The sequence below is a fragment of the Amblyomma mixtum genome, chromosome 4 (assembly GCF_055824585.1).
Source record: "Amblyomma mixtum isolate Tamu chromosome 4, ASM5582458v1, whole genome shotgun sequence".
NCBI classification, from domain to species: Eukaryota; Metazoa; Arthropoda; class Arachnida; order Ixodida; family Ixodidae; genus Amblyomma; species Amblyomma mixtum.
The window spans coordinates 90,235,071-90,255,844 of NC_143015.1; the positions used below are offsets into that span (position 1 = coordinate 90,235,071).

At 47.4% G+C, this 20,774-nt stretch overlaps 1 protein-coding gene across 1 annotated transcript in view; it reads left to right on the plus strand.

The window, feature by feature from the left end:
- LOC149347382 (uncharacterized) overlaps positions 1–20,774 on the plus strand; it is a 114,165-nt gene that overhangs the window by 48,603 nt on the left and 44,788 nt on the right. The window lies entirely within an intron of this gene.

Genomic DNA, 20,774 nt, shown 5'->3' on the forward strand with positions numbered 1-20,774 from the left:
TGTTGCCGGCAAACCGACGTTTCCACTGATGTCAGAGCTGGCGCTCTCTAATTTTGTTATCGGTATACCCATATCAAACCACAGTGGAACGAGTGTTCACCAAAGTCTGTGATCTAAAAATGACCTTGGCTAACGAGAGAGTGTTAACTCCTCCCAGTGAAGTTTCGCCTGGCGAGAAACGGAGGCTGTTGCAAGACTTTTAAACCCGGCCGAGAAAATTTTTTAGCCGTTTCAGCTTCAATGGCTAAAATCTTTCTCTAGCCTTTTTCTTCTATGTACGGAACCATACAGTTTGTTTGTTGTTTTTCGCCGAATTTTTTCGCTTTAGAAAATGAAAATACTGTATCTGTGATGAGCCCCGCTTTTGCCTTATCGTGATTTTGCTTCCATATGCGTGCGTTGGTGTGGCGCATGGCTTCAGTGGTGGTACTTACGACGCAAAAAAAAAAAAAAAAAAAAAACAAGCCACGTGCAGTGTTACAAGAGGTCACGACGGGGAAAAAACTAGTATCTAGATATCCTTGCGGAAAATAATTTATTTTGTCCAAAGAATCAATTCACAATGACCAAAGCTTCTGTATACTTTGGGGCGCTAAAAATTTTTCGGTTGCGGTTTTGTTTACAATGTGGCTAGAGTGTACACTCTAATTGTGGCTACTACGGAAGTCAGTTTGGCTATATGTGGTTGGAGCTAAGCTATGTAGTAACTCTGGCATAGACTCTGTAGGAAAGAAAGGCAAAATAAAAAGAAATTAACAATGAGGGAAGTATAGGCTAGGTGGCGAAAGCTACCGCCCGATACAAAGGGTAAAGCCATTATCATCCATCCATCCATCTCGGCAGTGAGCTTGCCTTCTTTGTGTATCCTGTGTATACGTTTGTTGTGCGCAGTTTTGTCAAGGTCTGTTTTGTGCTTTGTTTAGCTATATTTCGCTATGAGTTCGCCTCAACCCAAGCGGTACCGTCAGTACTTGGAACCTGGACGACCGCGTCAAGTACCTAGGCAAACTCAGCGGTACCAAGAACAACTCAGGCAGTCTCAACAGCCTGCTCAGGAGGGCGACCCCGACGACTGCGTGCCGGCGAGCGCTGGCGGCTCCGACCATCTCTGCTTGGAAGACGAAGCGCGTGACACATTTGAAAGCGAGGACAGCGAAGCTGACGGTCCCGATGAAACTGGCAGCACCTCCTCCTTCGATGTGCACGATGAAGGAGAAGACGATGAGGCTGCGAACATCGACGAATCGACAACGCACGACGATGACGTGAGAGACTATTTCACGAGGTGTTCGAGAGAGACCCTGCCAAATCAGAGTATTAACAAAGCCCAAGCCGTTTTACTGATTCTTACGTATGTTGTTTACGCGGGACTCTCGTGGTCGCAAGTGGAGGGTCTTCTTAAGTTGATCAATACTCTCTGTGGAGCCGATGTTGTGCCAGACACCAAATATCTGTTTAGGAAGCTGTGGAAAGGCAAGTTGGATTCGCTTCAAGTCCACTACTTCTGCGAAACTTGCTACGGATATTTCGGCTGCAAGGACAGGAAGGAAGGGTCACACATCTTCACCTGCGACACCTGCCAAACCACACCGACCGTGCGGTCACTAATGGCGAAAGGCTGCTTTTTTCTAATTTTCAATCTGAAGGAGCAATTGCACAGTATTATTACAGGCTACTCTCAAGCATTGTATTCACGGCTGAAAGAAGCCACAGTCGTTGTTCATGGTGCTTATGCTGATATCACCGACGGCCGCCTCTACCGAAGCATTAGACGTGGCGTGAATGCGAAGTGGTGCGACTTCACTGTCACGCTAAACACCGACGGATCACCTGTCTTCAAATCTAGCAAATCGAGTGTATGGCCTATTCAGCTCATTATTAATGAATTGCCGTTCAACGTCCGATTTCAAAACGTGATCGTCGGAGCTCTCTGGTTCGCGAAGAAGCATCCACCACAGCACTTGTTCATGAAAACGTTTGTGGAGGTCTTCAACAATATTGGATCGATAGCGTGGCGGCATGCTGGAGAAACAGTGCTGTCTAAGGTGTTCGTGACGTGTTGCTCAGTGGACTCGCCAGCAAGAGCTGCGTTGCTCAACATGAAGCAATTTAACGGCTACTTTGGTTGCTCCTGGTGCTTCGAAGAAGGAACAGTTGTTGAACGTAAGTCAACTTTATTAGAAGTTGAAAAAACAGATTGAGATGATTGGCATGTGCTGTCCTGAGGAAAAAAGGTTTAGAAAGCTTCATTGCAAGCCAGATTTAGCCCCCAGAAGCTTGGTAAATTTCTAACCATGCCACATTGATCACTATCTGGTAAGACCGGTACAGAGCAGGCAGCGTATATCGCAGCTGAGACAGCAGTGCAATCTCCTTACTTAGTGATCATTTCATGAAAACGCAGCTTTGTGTGGCAGCGACGTGCCTCATTGCAAGCAAACATGGGAATTATTCATACTTTCTCAACATGGTTTTAAACAAGCACAAGCTGCCTCATGCTTTTGTGTTAAATATGTCTGGAATGAAGTATTGTTTGTTGTTTATTGCAATGCATTTTGATGCAGTAAGCTTGCCTTGAGTATTAATAATAATAATAATAGAGGAGCATAGGGAAGATATTTTCAAATGCTTAGATACATGGAATTTTGTTTGTATCACTAAATTTAATTTACCTGAATGGCACCAATATTCAGGATTCACTCTTTCATTCTACTTGTACAGTTCAGAGCTGCTCCAAGCAGATAAAACATGGCATTGCAGACTGACAGCAACCAAACTGACCCTTCATACCTCCTCCCCCTATGTTTCCACACTACTGGTCCACTACTATAAGTGCTCTTTTAGAACTTAGTTGTGCACTAATCTTCTGCAACATAGAACAGGGCTTGGGCTAGATACCATATGCAGTCCTAGTTAGAAGTGGACTGTAGATTTTTCCCATATATTATTTTTCCCATCTACTGTGTCTTCAGCGTCTTCAAGTGCTGAATGTTGGTATTTTTTCATTTTCGTCCCAGGTACCCTGCGTTACATTCCTGGAGAAATGCCAGCAGCTCCACGCACACACAGCATTATGTTGGAAGATATGCGGGATGCCTACGAGCAAGGCCGGCCAGTTCATGGTATCAAAGGGCCTTCTTCACTAAATCAGCTCCAAGGATTCAACCTTGTGTGGTCCTTGCCACCAGACTTTATGCACTGTGTATTGGAAGGCGTTACACAGCAGATAACCGAGTTGTGGCTGAGTGCTTTTGGGAAAGCTTTCCATATTGGCCGGAATTTCCATGAGCTGGAAAGGCGCATTAAAGTATTAAGGCCACCGATATCATTTTGTCGCTTACCACGGCCAATCTCAGAACGGAAGAACTGGAAAGCCACTGAATGGTTATTCTGGCTTTTGTACTACTCTCTACCATGTGTATCCGGTTTGATCCCTTTAAGATATGTCAGCCATTTTTCTCTACTATGTCAAGGTGTTTTTCTTCTTCTTCAGACTACTGTAAGTGAGGCTGACCTTCAGGAAGCAGACCAGCTTCTGTCTCGCTTTGTAAGCAGAATTTGTTCATTGTATGGAGACACCAGTGCCACATTTAATGTGCACCAGCTTTTACACCTGGCAAAAAGTGTGGAAATGTTGGGCCCTTTGTGGGGTACATCCACATTCCCGTTTGAAAATGGAAATGGACAGCTTCTGAAACTTGTGACAGCTGCACAGGGTGTGCCACTACAAATTGCAGAACGTTGCATAATGAAATCATGGCTCAAAACTTCCAGTAGGTTTGTTGAGCTTTCGACGTCTTTAGCTCAAAGACGGAACCAAATAATCAACATGCATGACAGGCAGGGAACTACTGCACAGGTATTAGGAGCCCCTCTGAGACCTGTTCATTTAGAAGAAGTTGTAGCAGGAATGTTTTTCAGAGAGTATGGAATGGTGCCAAGCATTAATCACTATGCCCGTGCTGAAACTAATGGTTTCCATATTTGCAGCACTCAGTACAGTAGGGCATTAAAAACGTGTTCATACTGTGTGAAAATGATTGATGGAGCTTACTGCATAATAACTGACATCTGTGCGTTCATTGTGAATGTCCAAAAGGTTGATCTCGTGTGCCAGAAATTGGTAATTTCTGAGCCTGCAATCAGGAACGTCACTTATATACATAGCAGCAAGCTTCCACCTCCAGGCCGTAACATGTTCCTCTACTCTCTCGAAGATGTTGCTTCACAGTGTGTTTTGCTTGACCTGGGAGAGGCATCTTATGTCTGTGACATACCAAATAATTATAAGATGGATTGAAGGTTTGCAGAAACTTATTTACATCTGATTGTCTTCTGTATATTCTTTGTTGATGGGGTTTGACTTCCGAAAGTGGCTCATACTGTGAGGAATGTCGTAGTGGAGAGCTCTGAGTAATTTTGACCTCCTTTGTTCTTTAACGTGCACTGACATCACACAGTTTGTACACAGGCCTTTAGTATTTCGCCCTTATCAAATGTGACCTCCGCGACTAGGATCGAGCCTGCGTATTTATGGTGAGCAGCCGAGCACTGTAACCACTGATGATATTGATGCGGGTAGACGACGATGACAAAGAGCGATGGCACGAGTGGGAAGAGTAGAAGACGACAACGAAGTTCGGACTGTGTTCTCGGTGCCGCTCGCAGCTGTTCTTGTCTATTTGTAAATATCTGTAAATATATTCTTTCCCGCAACATATTTGGTGGAGGTGCGGGCTTTCCCCTACGTCTACCGACGACGGAGCTCCGCAGCGGCCGCCAGTTGCCTTCACTCATCATGACCCAAGACGCCGCCCAGCAAACCTCAGCCCCGGCCATGACATCACTCGTTCTTTCTCCCCCTCGTGACCCTGGGACCTTTTCTGGTACCGACAACACTGACGTCGACGACTGGATCAACATGTACGAGCGAGTGAGTACCTACAACCGCTGGGATCCGACCCTCATGCTCGCAAATGTAATATTCTATCTAAAAGACACCGCCCGGGTCTGGTATGAGACGCACGAAGACCATCTGACCAGCTGGGACGTGTGCAAAGAGAAACTCCGCGAATTGTTTGGACGGCCGCTCGGCCGAACGCTTGCCGCTAAGAAGGACCTCGCCTCCCGAGCTCAAACATCTACGGAGTCCTATGTGTCGTACATTCAAGATGTGCTGGCCCTCTGTCACAAAGTTGACGCCAACATGCCCGAGTCTGACAAAGTCGGCCACGTGTTGAAGGGAATCGCCGACGATGCCTTCAACTTGCTCGTATACAAGAGCTGCACTACAGTCGACGGAATTATTAAGGAATGTCCGCGCTTCGAGGAAGCCAAAAGCAGGCGTATAAGCCAGCCGTACATACGCCTCCCCAACACGGCTGCGACTTCTTCATGTGAAGACCTGCGACACCGGGAAACTCCAGTGCCCCCAGAAAATGTGACCCGCATCATCCGACGCGAGCTCGAAGCAATGGCCCCTGCCCCCCCTGCATCTACATGATGGCGACAACCGCTTGCCTACCATCTCTCTGGTACAGGCTGTCGTCCGCCAAGACCTTGCAAACCTTGGTTTCCAGCCCGTCAGCCCTGTACGGTCTTCACCACCACCCGAAATCACTGCGATTGCTCGTGGACGACCTTCGTACTTCACTCCACGTCGGCGAAACCCTAACGATTGGCGGACAACCGACGACAGGCCCATTTGTTTCCATTGCCACCGCATTGGCCACATCTCCCGCCACTGTCGAAATTATTGGTACCGTCGCAGCACATACCGTCCTCTCAGCTCCCACCGCGACGACGAACAGCCCAGCCACTACACGCCCCCTCCAGCCCAGCACAGTGCTTCAGTCGACGGCCAGATTCCCCGCTCCAGCCGCTCCCCGTCCCCCCTGCGTCGACAGTCTCGTTCGCCCCAACGCCGTCGCTCCTCTCCTGGCCCCTACGGACGCTCGCAAGCGGAAAACTAGACGCTGCAGTGTCTGGAGGTGATGCTGCAGTACAGCCCCAGTCCCAAAATCCTCGATTAGCCCTTCGCGCACACCATAATTTGCTCGCCATTCATGTCGATGGAGTGCCTGTGCGAGCCCTGATCGATACAGGCGCGCACGTATCCGTCATGAGTTCAGCCCTACGACGCCGCCTCCGAAAAGTACTGACCCCTGCACCCAAAGCCGTTCTCCGCGTTGCCGACGGCGGAACGCCTCATGTTGTTGGACTATGCACAGCCCGTGTGACCATATCCGGCCGCCATACATCCGTTCTGTTCTCTGTTCTGGACCAGTGCCGTCATGAAGTCATTCTTGGCCTCGACTTCCTGTCTGAGCATTCAGCCCTCATTGACTGCGCCACTAATGTTGTTCAGCTTGACCTTCCTCTTTCTGCTGAGTCGCCGTCCCCAGTTATACACCGTCTTTGTGCTGTCGACTTTGTCCATCTACCGCCTCAAGCCGCAACTTACATTTCTTTCTCATCTGTTCCCCCCGTACCTGATGGTCACTACGTAGTCACTCCGGAACTTGACGTCGCCCTGACGCGCAGCATTGCGCTTCCACACATTGTATGTACAATGTCGGCCAACCGAGCGTACCTTCCGGTCCTGAACTTTGGTTCATCCATCCAACCGCTCCCGCAAGGCATCTCACTCGCCACGCTGTGCCCTGCTGCCGAATGTGTGATATCAGTGGTGGACACCTGCTTACCTTCCACTCAGCAATGCCGGCTGCCTGCGGCCCCATCAACTGAGAACCCAACAGACGACTACGCCGACATGATTGCTTCTGACCTACCGCCAATGCAAGCTCGCGATCTTAGGTGTCACTTATCATCTTTCCGCGACATCTTCGACTTTGATAGCCGTGTTTTGGCTCGGACCTCTGTGGTGACGCATCACATAAACACCGGTGATTCCGCTCCTCTCCGCAGACGTCCGTACCGAGTGTCCAGCGCCGAACGCACCGTCATAAATCAAGAGGTGGACAAGATGCTCGCAAAAGACATCATCGAGCCCTCGTCAAGTCCTTGGGCTTCACCAGTCGTCCTGGTGAAAAAGAAGGACGGCAGCTGGCGCTTCTCCGTTGATTATCGGCACCTCAACCGCATCACAAAAAAAGACGTATATCCACTCCCAAGGATTGATGATGCATTAGACTGCCTCCACGGCGCCAAATATTTCTCTTCAATTGATCTTCGATCGGGGTACTGGCAAATTGCCGTTGATGAAAAGGACCGCGAGAAGACCGCCTTCGTGACGCCTGATGGCTTATACCAGTTTAAAGTCATGCCGTTCGGCCTCTGTAACGCCCCGGCTACCTTCGAACGAATGATGGACTCCCTTCTTCGTGGCTTTAAACGGTCCACTTGCCTCTGTTACCTAGACGATGTTGTGGTTTTCTCGGCTACTTTTGCCACGCACCTCGAGCGCCTCTCCAATATTCTGACAGTGTTTCGTAACGCCGGCCTTCAGCTGAACTCATCGAAATGCAAGTTCGGTCGTCGCCAACTCACTATTCTCGGACACCTCGTTGACGCTTCTGGTGTACGCCCAGATCCCATCAAAATTCAAGCTGTGAAGGACTTTCCTCTTCCAAGGTCGTCGAAAGATGTGCGCAGCTTTGTCGGCTTGTGCTCGTATTTTCGCCGTTTTATCAGATTTCGCCGGCATCGCTCGTCCCCTCACCGATCTTCTGAAGAACGACACCCCCTTTACCTGGGGCCCTGCTCAAGAGAACTCATTTTCATCCCTCGTCCATCTGCTGACCACTCCGCCCATCTTAGCACATTTTGACCCGTCGTCTCCCACAGAGGTTCGCACGGATGCCTCCGGATATGGCATCGGCGCCGTACTTGCCCAACGTCAACAGGGTCAAGATCGAGTCATCGCTTATGCCAGCCGCCTACTTTCAGCCGCAGAGCAAAATTACACCATTACTGAGCGCGAGTGTCTTGCCCTTGTCTGGGCAGTGGCTAAATTCAGACCCTACCTGTTCGGCCGTTCATTCGCTGTTGTCACTGATCACCACGCTCTCTGTTGGCTGTCTTCACTAAAAGATCCCACCGGTCGCCTTGGTCGCTGGGCATTGCGCCTCCAAGAATACTCATACTCCGTCATGTACAAGTCAGCGCGCCATCACCAGGACGCTGACTGTTTATCCCGATACCCTGTGGAACCACCCGACCTAGAGGATGCTGAGACCCTGCCCTGCCTCTTAGCTATCTCCGATCTTGCCGATATTGCCAACGAACAGCGCCACGACTCATCTTTACTCCTATCTTTGATGGCATCCGTTCTGCAAACCGATCTCCGTCTCTGAACCTTTATGTGCTCCAGAACGGCATTTTGTATCGCCGAAACCTACGCTCCGATGGCCCTCCGCTCCTGCTCGTGATACCCCAACGTCTACGCTCTTCTGTCCTTGAAGAACTGCACGACCTGCCGACAGCCGGTCACCTTGGCGTGTCCCGCACGTACGCTCGGGTGCGGCATCGCTTCTTTTGGCCTGGTCTCTATCGTTCCGTCAAGCGTTACGTGGCCGCTTGCGACCTGTGTCAACGTCGGAAAAGGCCCTCCACTTTGCCTGCCGGTCTTCTGCAACCCATCGACATACCTCCGGAACCTTTTCACCGTGTTGGCCTCGACCTTCTTGGCCCTTTTCTGACGTCTCTCTTCGGCAACAAGTGGATCGCTGTCGCAACTGATTATACGACTCGGTACGCCATCACGCGTGCTTTGCCGTCCAGCTGCGCTACCGATGTTGCCGATTTTCTTCTGCAAGACGTCATCCTTCACCACGGCGCCCCTCGTCAACTGCTCACCGACCGCGGTCGTTATTTTCTATCCAGAGTAGTTCACGACCTTCTTCGTTCATGTGACACTCAGCACCAGCTCGCGACAGCTTACCACCCACAAACCAATGGGCTTACGGAAAGGTTCAACCGCACGCTCACCGACATGTTAGCCATGTACGTATCGCCTGACCACCGAGATTGGGACGCAGCCTTGCCTTATGTGACATTTGCATATAACTCTTCCCTTCATGACAGAACAGGCTATTCTCCTTTCTACCTTTTGTTTGGTAGGCATCCCACCTTGCCTTTGGACACACTCTTGCCGCCTTCTTCAGCCCCCACCACTGCTTACGCTCGGGACGCCATCTCCCAGGCCGCGCTGGCGCGCCAAATAGCACGTAGTAGGCTCCAAGCCTCTCAAGTTTCCCAGAAGTCAGCCTACGACCGCCGTCACCAGGCCGTCGAGTTTACCCCGGGATCACTCGTCCTTCTCTGGACGCCCTCTCGCAGCGTCGGTCTCTCCGAGAAGCTCCTTTCGCACTACCGTGGCCCTTACCGTGTCGTGCGCCGTGTTACCGACGTGAACTATGAAATTGCTCCCCTTGAAACCTCGCCATCGTCCCCAGGCGCCACCACCGACATCGTCCACGTCTGTTGCCTTAAACCTTATCACGACGCCCATACGTCGCCGCCCTAACGCCGAGACGGCGTTTCAGCAGCCGGAGGTCCTGATGCGGGTAGACGACGACGACAAAGAGCGATGGCACGAGTGGGAAGAGTAGAAGACGACAACGAAGTTCGGACTGTGTTCTCGGTGCCGCTCGCAGCTGTTCTTGTCTATTTGTAAATATCTGTAAATATATTCTTTCCCGCAACAATATATCTTGAAAAAAAATCAGAAGCTTTTTCTTCCTGTACCAGTGTTCTTTCTAGATAGCCTTGAATTTGAAGCTCTTGTGGGCATGAATCAGAAATTTTACTTATGGTTTGTTTGCCTTTAAACTCGTATTGCGGGCAGTTTTTTTGGGGACCAAATTTTTGAATTTGTTAATGCCTACTTAATATGGAAACTCTCTGTCTGGACAGTGGACAGGGTGAAAATGCACAGCACCTATTGGTGCCCATATATTTTTGTCACATTAATATAGAGAGCAATAAGAACAGAGTCTCAACTTTTCTAACCAGGTAATTCCTTCCTCGTATTGAGAAAGTGCAGATGCCTGAGCGATGGACTTGTTTTATCTAGTTTTATGCTTCGCACTGCAAAGGTGTCTAGTTGACACGCCTCACCTTTTGCTATATTACACATACAATTGTGAATAAATTTTCTTTGCGTCTTGTGCTATGTTGAAAGCGGTGACATGAGCCCATATATGTGTGAGTGGTTAGAGGTATGTGAACAGTTGTAGAAGGAGATATGTTGTCATTCCATGAGACACCACCACATGGCTCATAGATCACTAGGCGCTTCATACTGCATCACATTATATGATACTAGTACATTATAAATGCCCAGGATTTTGTTTAGTTTTCACTTCACTGCCCACTACTATGTACAGAAGCAGATGTTTATGGCTAAGTGTTTTTAAGTACTTTTCTTTGTTCTCATCATGATTTGTTTTTATGGACAACTCGCAGTTTTTAGTTTTGCTGGGAACTATTGCCCAGTAACGAGGCATGATCGAGTGTATTGCTTGTGTTATATGTGCTGCTGAAACTGCTTCTTTTAGAGAGGTCTGCAAATGTTGATATCTTAATTTTGTTTTTGGGTCATTTTGAATATGCTTTTTCACATTTTAAAAGAAATAACCTTATGCTTGTACAGGCAGATAAAGAGACGGGTTTTGTTGTTTTGCCAAAGGGTATGTACAGCCAGAAAGCGCTAGCTGCAATTAACAAGAATTTTGTATCTGTCAAGAAAAGCGAGGTCAGGATTAAGACTAAGTTCGTGAACTTCTGTAAAGATTTGAATCTTGATTCCCTTGCCAAAAGCATTACTAAGAGCAGAGGTAGCAACCTAAATGTATTTTTCACAGCTAAGACTCATAAGCCGGAAATACCTTTCCGCACTATTGTTAGTGAAGAAGGGTCGTGGCAGAGAAATGTTAGCCAATTTTTGCAAAGGCACCTAAAGATGCTTGTTTTAGATGACCCCTTCCTTATTAAAAAGTCTGCAGATGTGGCTCTTTTCCTTGAGAACACAGACGATATTGGATTTGGTTTCTCTGTAGATGTAGAAGATTTGTTCTATTCCGTGCCTCAAGGCGAGCTAATGCTGGCTGTAAAAGACTGTATTGAAGCCAATGGCGACGTGTGTTTCCAGAATGCAACAGGTTTGACTGTGGAGAGTTTTACTGATCTTTTGCAGTTTTACTTGAGGTCAACTTTTATTGTTTTTGACAACCTGCCTTATTTGCAGCGCGATGGCATTTGTAATGGGTCCTGCGTGGCTCCCATCCTTTGTGACATTTTTTTAGCTAAGGTCGACAAAGTTTTAGATAAGTATTTTAATGGGGGAAGGATTTTAAAGATTTTTAGATATGTTGACGACTTTTTAGTGCTTTTAAGAAAACAGACTACCTTCACCTACCCCTTTACAGTAGGTGAAGTTTTAATAGCTTTCAAAAAATATGGACTTGGGCTAAATTTTACCCATGAACTACCTGACTCATCTGTTTTACAGTTTTTAGATCTCGAACTAACTTTCTGTGAGACACACGTTTGCTGGTCTTACTACCCTCGAGCGAAAAAAGATCTGCTGCCATATAGCTCGGCGCATTCCAAGACTGTGAAGAGAGGGATAGCTTTGCAATGCATGGAATCTGCTCTCAGGAGGTCTTGCCCGCATCGAATGCAAAATAGCTTCCTTAATCAGATAAGCCGACTTTTAGCGGCAGGGTTCCCCTCTTCGATCTTGATTGCTGTTTGTGAGACCCTCCTCCAGAAGTTGAAGCATGGAACAGGAATGACCGGTTGTAATCGGGAAAAGGCCGAAAAACCTTTGGTTGTGCCGTACCTACACAAGACCACTCACAACCTAAAAAAAGTGGCCAACAGGCACGGTGTGCCGGTTGTGTTTTCGGCACCCAGTAAGCTGGGAGGGCTATGCCCCCGCATCTGTGGCCCGAAAAAGAGTGGGTGCCAAATTAATCACAAGCATCGGTTTGCGACATGTTCCACGGGAGTGGTCTACGCTATTCCCTTGACGTGCGGGAAGGTGCATGTCGGCCAAACCGGCCGTTGCATCAATGATCGATTAGGGGACCAGTCAAGAAATGTTAAGAATTTTAAAGACAAGTACGCACATTTAGTTGCGCATATTAGTAATTGCAGTGGTTGCGTGGCCCGATTTCATGAGACGAAGATTCTCGGCAAAAGCATTGATAAGACGGCACGTCTCAGCTTGGAAGCCTTTCATATCATGAAATATGGCAACAGTTGCATTAGCAAGCCTTCGATATCTCTCTTAAACGCTGAGGTCTGTTTTTTAGATGCTACTAATCTGTTCACCCCTTGAGCGCCTTGCTTGGTTTTTCGTATCTTTTTTTCCGCAGTGTCTCTTGCTCGCACGTGCGTTCTGCAACTTTTTATCTTGTGTATGCTGCTGTGTATATAAGGTGTTCCCTTGCTCCAATAAAAATCACTTGACAGTCGGCGCTTGTGTGTCGTCTCTTGTACTTTGTGGTCGTGTGTGTTTGCGCCCTTTTAAAGTTTTCAAATATGAACCAACTTGCCCAAAAAGAAGTGTTAATGAATATGCCTGTGCAGTATCTCATTGCTATACAGCAACATATGTCAGACACATCTATTTAAAGGAAGCTGCAGTGCACTTTTGGTATGAGATTGGTTGGAGCACTTCCTCAGGAGATCAGCTCTAAATGTACAAGTGAGTGCTATGCAGTTTTAGAGAAAGCTTGCAGCAGGCAGCTTTTATTGTCTGCTGCATATTTTACTCTGGAATCTACATTATGTTCATTGCTCATTGTTGTTTTGTGAAATAAGTTATGACATGTATAGATGTGCTTGTCTGTTACCTTTGTAAAAAAATTGTTTCAAAATTGTTGGGAGCCCATCTCTTGCATATGTTTGTATTAATTGTGATTCATATATATATTTCATATTGTCCTTGAAAATCTATTGTATATACATTAATAAAGTGCAATATTTCTTATGATGATCATTTATTGTAGACAGTTTATTAAGCAGTAAGCTCAAGCCTCTGGCAAAAAATTACACGAGCATAGAGAGCATTTAATCGTGACGTTTGCCATGACTGCTCGAGTGCTTCGAACATCAGAATATTCTAGTTGTGTCATACAATGGCATAATGCTCATTCTCAAAATAATGATTGATTTGCAGACAAAAATTAGTTTGCTTGCATGTATACGTATCATGCTGCCTGAATTGCATTTCGTTCCGTTTTCCCACCAGAATTATTCTGCATGCTCAAACAGTTACATGCATGCATATATATAAATCGGATTGCCAGAGCTCTCACCAAATAATTACCAAGTCTAATTTTTGCTGAATACACACCTATAGAGCCCTGCAGAAGGTGTTATAAAAGAGGCATGTGCCAAGATAAGTAAACAAGTAAGAAAAAATTTTAGCCCAGAAAATATGCAGATCGAAAAAGGTTATGCTGATATTTCATGACCACGAGGATACATCTTGTGATGGCTATAGTGACATGCAGACACTTCTGTCGTGAGAAAATAAAGTACGTCACGGCAAATCCCATACAACAGACATCAGTTTTTTAGCTTATGAGGGTTTAACGTCCCAAAGTGACTCAGGCTACGAGGGACGCTGTAGTGGAGGGCAATGAAAATTTCGACCACCTGAGGTTCTTAACCTGCACTGACATTGCACAGTACACGAGCCTCTTGAATTTCGCCTGCATCGGAATTCGGCCGCCGCGGCCGGATCGAACCCCCGTCTTTCGGGTCAGCAGCCGAGTGCCATAACCACTGAGTCACAGCGGTGGCCACTGAGCCACAGGCATCTGTACAGTCTGTCGCGGGACAGGACCCACGACAGGTCCTTTTCTCGCGCGACAGGTGTGTAAGGAGTCTGTCGCAAGATAGAACCCGCGACAGAAGCCACGACAGGTACGTCTGTCTTGCGACAGAGCTCACGACAGCTGCCTGTCGCGCGACAGAACCCACGACAGGCAGCTCTGTCGTGAGACAAAACCCGCGACAGGTGGCTCTGTCGCAAGGCAGAACCAACGACAGGCACCTCTGTCGCAAGGCAGAACCACGACACAAGTCGCTGTCGTGCGACAGACTACACGACAGGACTCTCTGTCGCAAGACAGGAGAATCTGTCGTGCGACAGAAACTGCTGTCGTGTTTTTCGATCGGGCGTGACTTAATTATTTGGCCCACCTGCCACTTAAGTTGCTTCTCTGGAAATTTTTCATGGATTTTGCGCTCACGGTCAACAGCACCGACGGCAACGCCGGCTTTTCTGTGACGCGAGCACCTTGCGCTACTGAATTAAAACAACGGTGCTTATGCTGCAGGCAGGCCTCTCAAGGTGGGCACAAATATATATACAGAGAGGTTTATTCTCTTAAGAAAAGCAGATATTTGCCTCAGCAGTGATTCTGCGTTTCGCTGCTATGCACTGAGAGAGCAAGGGGGAGAGGTAAAGAAAGGAGTTCTTACGGGCGATGATACAGAAACGAGGGAAGCACGAATCAATATGCGCAGGCACTTATCGCTAGTACGCCGGCTCGCAGCCCCTGCTGTGGAGACCAGCGCTTCTTAAAAAGCAGCGGAGCGCCCTGATCGTCAACGGACGTGTCCAGTCCTCGGGCAAGTTAAGTGCCCAGCATAAAGCCCGTTATGCGTAGTGGCACGGGCCCGGACACTTTTATTCCTGAGCCTTTTTTTTTTATTAGTCCCACCGTATTATCGGCACCCCCCTCCCCCACGATTCATTATCCAGTCGGGAAGACTTTCATGTCCTCAGATTTTTGTGAGGAACATGCCAAGACTACACGAAAAGAATTTCCACCCTCTCGGATGAGTAATTATACAGTTTCGGCCGGGTACTTATACTGTATTTCCACATCCCGACTGAAAACGGTTTTCAGGGTTTGAGTAATATTTATTTTTAGTCCTTCCTTTCATAAGAGGTCTTTAGGAGAACATATATGATCACATTTTAGACATTTTAAAGCGTTCATGCTAGCAAACAAAGAAAAGGAAGCATACGCTCACCGCAGCCGTATCAGAGCTACCATGACAAGCGCAGATGTCCGTCTCGGAATCAATGCTTTACGTTCGTTTTTGCATCCCTGGTTTGAAAGAGGTCTACTAAATGTTTTCTAGATTTCGTCCCATTTTTAAGTCGAAAGCCTTACATGGCCTATTGACAACGAAATTCGGCGTCTTTGTCGGCGTCCATGAAAAGTGTTCTATTAATCTCCTCATGACGTCATCAGCAAAAAAAAAAATTTTCTTGCGAAGGTGCGGAGAATTCAACCAAGGACATTCAAATTGCGAGACTAGCACGCAGCCCACAGGCCACAAAACCGCGTTGCTTATTGGCGAATAATAGTAAACCTAGTGCGTGCGTTGCCTTTTTAAACTTTTTAAACTTTTTAAAAGGCTATTTAAACGTTCTTCCCTGAATAAATCCTGTTGAAAGTGCAGCGCTCGTCCTGTTCCCTTCCTCGTCCGTGTCCCCGTTTTGCGCTCTCATGTGTTACACGATTACAAGGCACTGTTTTGTTTTTTGAGAGAGACTGCCTTGATTGACAGATTGTGACCGTTTCCCGTTCCTTCTCTCTTCCCTCTTTAATCCCCTCATTCCCTTCCCCTGTGCAGGGTAGCCAACCGGAATCTTTTCTGGTTAACATCCCTGCCTCTCCCCTCTCTCTGTATCTATCTATCTATCTGAAATGATTTGCAGAGCAACACATCTGTAGAGGTGGTTTTTACGGGCATTCGAGTTAATTTGATGGCTCTGCGTGGACCTTATAATTTTGAAATATTTTTTTAAAAATTCATGCTCGCAGCAGCGGTGTGTCTCCCTAATCGGTTGCGAGCTACTGCGAGCAGCGATTTTTAGAAATTATTTCAAAATTATAAGGTCCACGTAGAGCCTTCAAAATTAACTCGAATGCCCGTAAAAACCACCTCTACAGATCTGTTGCACTGCAATATGCCCGTCGAAATCATTTCATGGTCCCTTTGAGTGCTCTCTGTAATTTCTGTATCCAAACTTTTAGACATAGTGCCTTGAATACAGGGATTTGACAAAGATCTGCTCATGGCCCAAATGGACGCAGAAATTTAAGGGGCATAGCAGTAGTCCGCAGTCATAAAGCGCCAAGGAAGCAGCCATTAATGCCCTTTTTTCGCGCTCAAAAATGGGGCAAAGTTCGCTTACAGGCTCAACGAGCTCCGGGACGTGACCGTCCACAAATTGGATAGTCCGCGCAGGCTTAGTTAGATGGAGTTACTGTAGTAGGATACAACTTTAAAAAAAAGCAGCCGTTGCTAACACTGGGTCGAGGTCTGCGGCATTTTGCATTACTCCGCTGTCCAATCGTAAAAGCAAACAAATCAGCTTTTTAATGTATATACAACAATCCACCTATCAAAATTCCAGAGCCCATAGTCTTTTTCCTTGTGATAAGTTCTTGTTTAGGTAATAACAAATGTTTAACTATAGCGCACTACTTTTTCGTCGTGGAGGAATTCTGTGCGCGGAGGCTGAATGTGGGTGGAGCTTCACTGCAGACTTAAGCTGTATCCGACTATAGCGAGTGAAAGCCACGTCCACTTTTAATCTGCTTAATCGTCTCGCGTCGCTGCGGCGAATGTCACACGGAATGCCGGAATTAAGTCACGTCGGAATCCGGCGTTTTAAAGCGGACTTTTAAAGCTCCGGCCTTTTAAAGATCAACCATGTCGAACGCCATGGTTGAGCTGAGTGTTTTGGAGTCGTATTTTAAATGACGCCGGTGAGGTTACGGAGTGGCATCCAGTTTCGACGTGTCCTGCATTCTTGTACAAAAGTTTTAAGCAGTGAAAAATTGTAAGGTACTCTTATGAATTATTGAAAGTAATGGTTCATTACTCCGATGCGTAGGAAAATCTTTCTTTTAAAGTTTTTTTCCATTGCTCCCATGGAGCAGTTAAGGCTGTCGTAGAAAACCAATGGAGAACGCTTTTGACCATAGCAAAAACGTCAATAGCAACAAAAATGCAGTCCTGCCGACGGGAGATCTGCGTATTTATTGACTGTTATAGCGAAATCTTACAGTGTGCGGAAGAATTGGCTTTATACACTCTTTGCCGTTCAAAAATGCTTTTGTCTACAATTGTTGGGTATGAAGTAAAAGGAGTGACCGTGATCCGTTGCTGCGGGCGTCCTTTGGCTCTGCAACAGCCCATTCGTGTCCATACAGCTAGCAAAGTAGCAACACAGTGCCCCCCTCACTTCCTTTCAGCGCAGGGGTTTCGTCTTAATACGCATTCCGGAGTAGCGGGGCTGGTCCTGATTCACAAAGGACGCCATGCGTTTGAGGAGGAGATTCACAGCAGATGTGGAGAATGGCTTCCCAGATTGTCAGGCGCTTAGAAGCAGCAGACGACGCTTTGTCGGTTGGAATGCTGCGGCGAACGATCTGTTGAAAGGGTCCATACATGGCCACGGCCGCTATTCATGCCGCTGACGTCACAGGTCCGTCCGTATATCACCGTGAATGTATACATATATGTATTAGGTTGGGGCAACCTAAAAAGAATTAAAAATAATAAGCCCTTGCCTGCACCACATACGTACACCAGGCTTAATTCAATTTGAAGATTATTAATAAACTAATGGCATTAAATAATTAGTAAATTATATTGCCGTGCACATTGCTCATCGCTTGCGTGGCATTTCAGAGTTAACCTTTTTGCCACAACGGAGGGCAACAGAAAGAAGACGGGACGATGAAAGGTGACGAAACTAGTGCCTCTGAAGGTACACGCTGCGAAAAGATTCAAAGTAACAGCTGTAGTTTCGAATGCAAAACAGCTTTTGTATAGGGCGCCATTAGGGCGTATAGCCCTTCACATACTGACAGATGATGCCATGAGATCTGCACGCTGACCAAGAGTCTCGGGGTATTTTTGCGATGGCTGACGCCTAACCAAACTACCCTTTTAGTTCGATAGCATTAGAGTCCAGATTCCATAAAAATGTGTGTCATCAAATTCGCTGATTGGTCGAGAGAGATCACATGACATGGTGACGCCATCTCAACCTGCACACAGAACAAAGAAGAGAAGCAAGAAAGAGAAGGCAGAAAGAGCAAGAACGAAAAGAAAGAAAAAATGGCGGGTAAATCCGGTTAAAACCAGCTCTGGGCTCCGGCTGCCGAACAATGCCATCTAATGCTACCTGTAATGATGTCGCATTCTGCTCTTAACGCGCGCTAAGTGTCCCCCTGTTTTTCACAGACAGACAGGGACAGGCAGGCGGACAGACAGACAGACAGACAGACAGACAGACAGACAGACAGACGGACGGACGGACGGACGGACGGACGGACGGACGGACGGACGGACGGACGGACGGACGGACGGACGGACGGACGGACGGACGGACGGACGGACGGACGGACGGACGGACGGACGGACGGACGGACGGACGGACGGACGGACGGACGGACGGACGGACAGACAGACAGACAGACAGACAGACAGACAGACAGACAGACAGACAGACAGACAGACAGACAGACAGACAGACAGACAGACAGACAGACAGACAGACAGACAGACAGACAGACAGACAGACAGACAGACAGACAGACAGACAGACAGACAGACAGACAGACAGACAGACAGACAGACAGACAGACAGACAGACAGACAGACAGACAGACAGACAGACAGACAGACAGACAGACGGACGGACGGACGGACGGACAGACAGGCGGAAGAATGAAACAGAAGAAAGAAATATAGAAGTAAACAGAAAAAATAATCTAAACGGCACTGTGTACGACGTTTTCCGAAGTGAAAGCAAAGCAACAAGGCGTCCTGTTCCAATCGAGCTCCTCACCCCGGTCGACGTGTTTTCCCCCCGGACTATATATAGCCTGCACCGACGACGACGTCCCGTTTCTGTCCCGAAAGTGCAGTGGTTCTCCCTTCCGCCGTCTACACCGCGGTCGTAAAAGCAGGCCCCGACCTCGAACGGACAGAAACGACTGCCGTGCTTCCCTCTGGGGCTGCCGGAGACGTCAGTCCCGACGCAGTGCCCATCCCCGGTTGCCGGCGGGGACGGCCTTTGGGGAGAGCCCGACAACTTCCGCGGGAACATCAGCCGCCAAACCCGGCTTCTAGCTCTCCCGTTTCGAGTGCTGTCGTCAACGTGAACGCGGCGGAAGTAGACATAATGGAAGTGGCAGTCGACGAGGCCACCTATTTTTACCTCCAGCAAAGGGACGCGATGGAAAGGATGAAAGAAGTCGAAAGGAAACGGGAATTAGGGAAGAGAACGACGGTAATGGTTAGTTGTTTTAGATTTATTGGCTCCTTGTTGGGTTTATTTGGAATGAAAACCGACAAATGGGACTAACAGTTTGTGTGAAGAAAACTAATTAAGTCTACAGGAGCCTCTCTTCTAAGAAACCCTGCTGCTTGTGCTCTTCTCCTTCAAATGGTTCGCCTCACAATCAACACGATTCCTAATTCCCCCCATTATTAATTTCTTTCTTTCCTCTCATTTCTCTTAGACGAGCTCTGCACAGAAGAGGGCTTTGTGCTCCTTTGTTGGGCATGGGTGCCTCTCGTCGTGGCCTGCATACTGTGCTTCGAATGTGTGTGATTGTCTCTGTGACCTTGACTGTGTTGTGACTTTGGTTTTGTGTTTTTACTTCCTTGATTTTCGTCGTGGCCTGCACTCTGTGTTTTGACTGTCTGTGATTGTTACTGAGACGTTAACTGCACTGTGACTTTGGTTTTCTCTTTTTTTTTTCGTCGTGGCTTTCACTCTGTGCTTTGACTATCAGCTTGTGACTGTGACTTTGACTGTGCTATGCCTTCGGTTTCCTGCTGTTTTTAGTTTTGCTTTTACTGCTGTGCTTTTTCCTTTCAATTGTATTTTTTAGCATTCAGCTCCTTTCCATCCATCTTGAATTGGCATTAAGCCTGGCAAAGCGTTGCTGGTCCGGGCTTCCTCTCTTTTTCTTTTATGTTGTTTTTATATTTTCTGGGAGGACCAATAATAAAACAAAAAGGGGAGGGGCCATTAGTTCACGATAGACAGCAATGTATTGTAAATGGCAAGGCGATGCGTCTACCAAGGAAAGTAGTGACAGCAGATCCAGAACGGGAGAATGTAATGCCTAGGGGAATAAGAAGTGAGTGGAGTGCATTTCGCAGGTAGCACTCTGAGGCCATGGATGGCAGATGAATCTCGGAAGTGTAAAGTGTATTAAAAGGCTTGTTACCAACACCCACATATGATAACGAACAAAAAGGGCTGAAATGCAATTGAATACAGCGGACCGAGCTCTGTGAAGGAAAATAATAGTGGTAAAGATCAGAAATCAGAAGAAAACTGAATGGGTAAGGGAACAAACGCCTGTTACTGGTACCCTAGCTCAAACTATGAAGAGGGAATGGACATGAGACAAAGGAAACGTAACGTGGGAATTAGAGAACTGGTGTTCCCTTGGGTTAATGAAGTGGATTCCACGGCAAGGTAAGCAGGGGGACAACAGAGGGTAGGATGTGCGGAGGAGATCGAAAGATTTGTGGGGAGAAAATGGCCGCAGCTGACACAGGACAGGGTTAATGCTGCGAGGTCTACGGTCTGCAGTGAACATAGTCGGAGTGATCATGATAATATGTGGATAAGCAACTAAGCCTATCATACGTCATACATAAGGTTAACTCGTGCTGTTCTATATTTAAGCTAAAAACACGTTCAGCCTTTCGCAACTGTCACTCAGTGGACACGATAA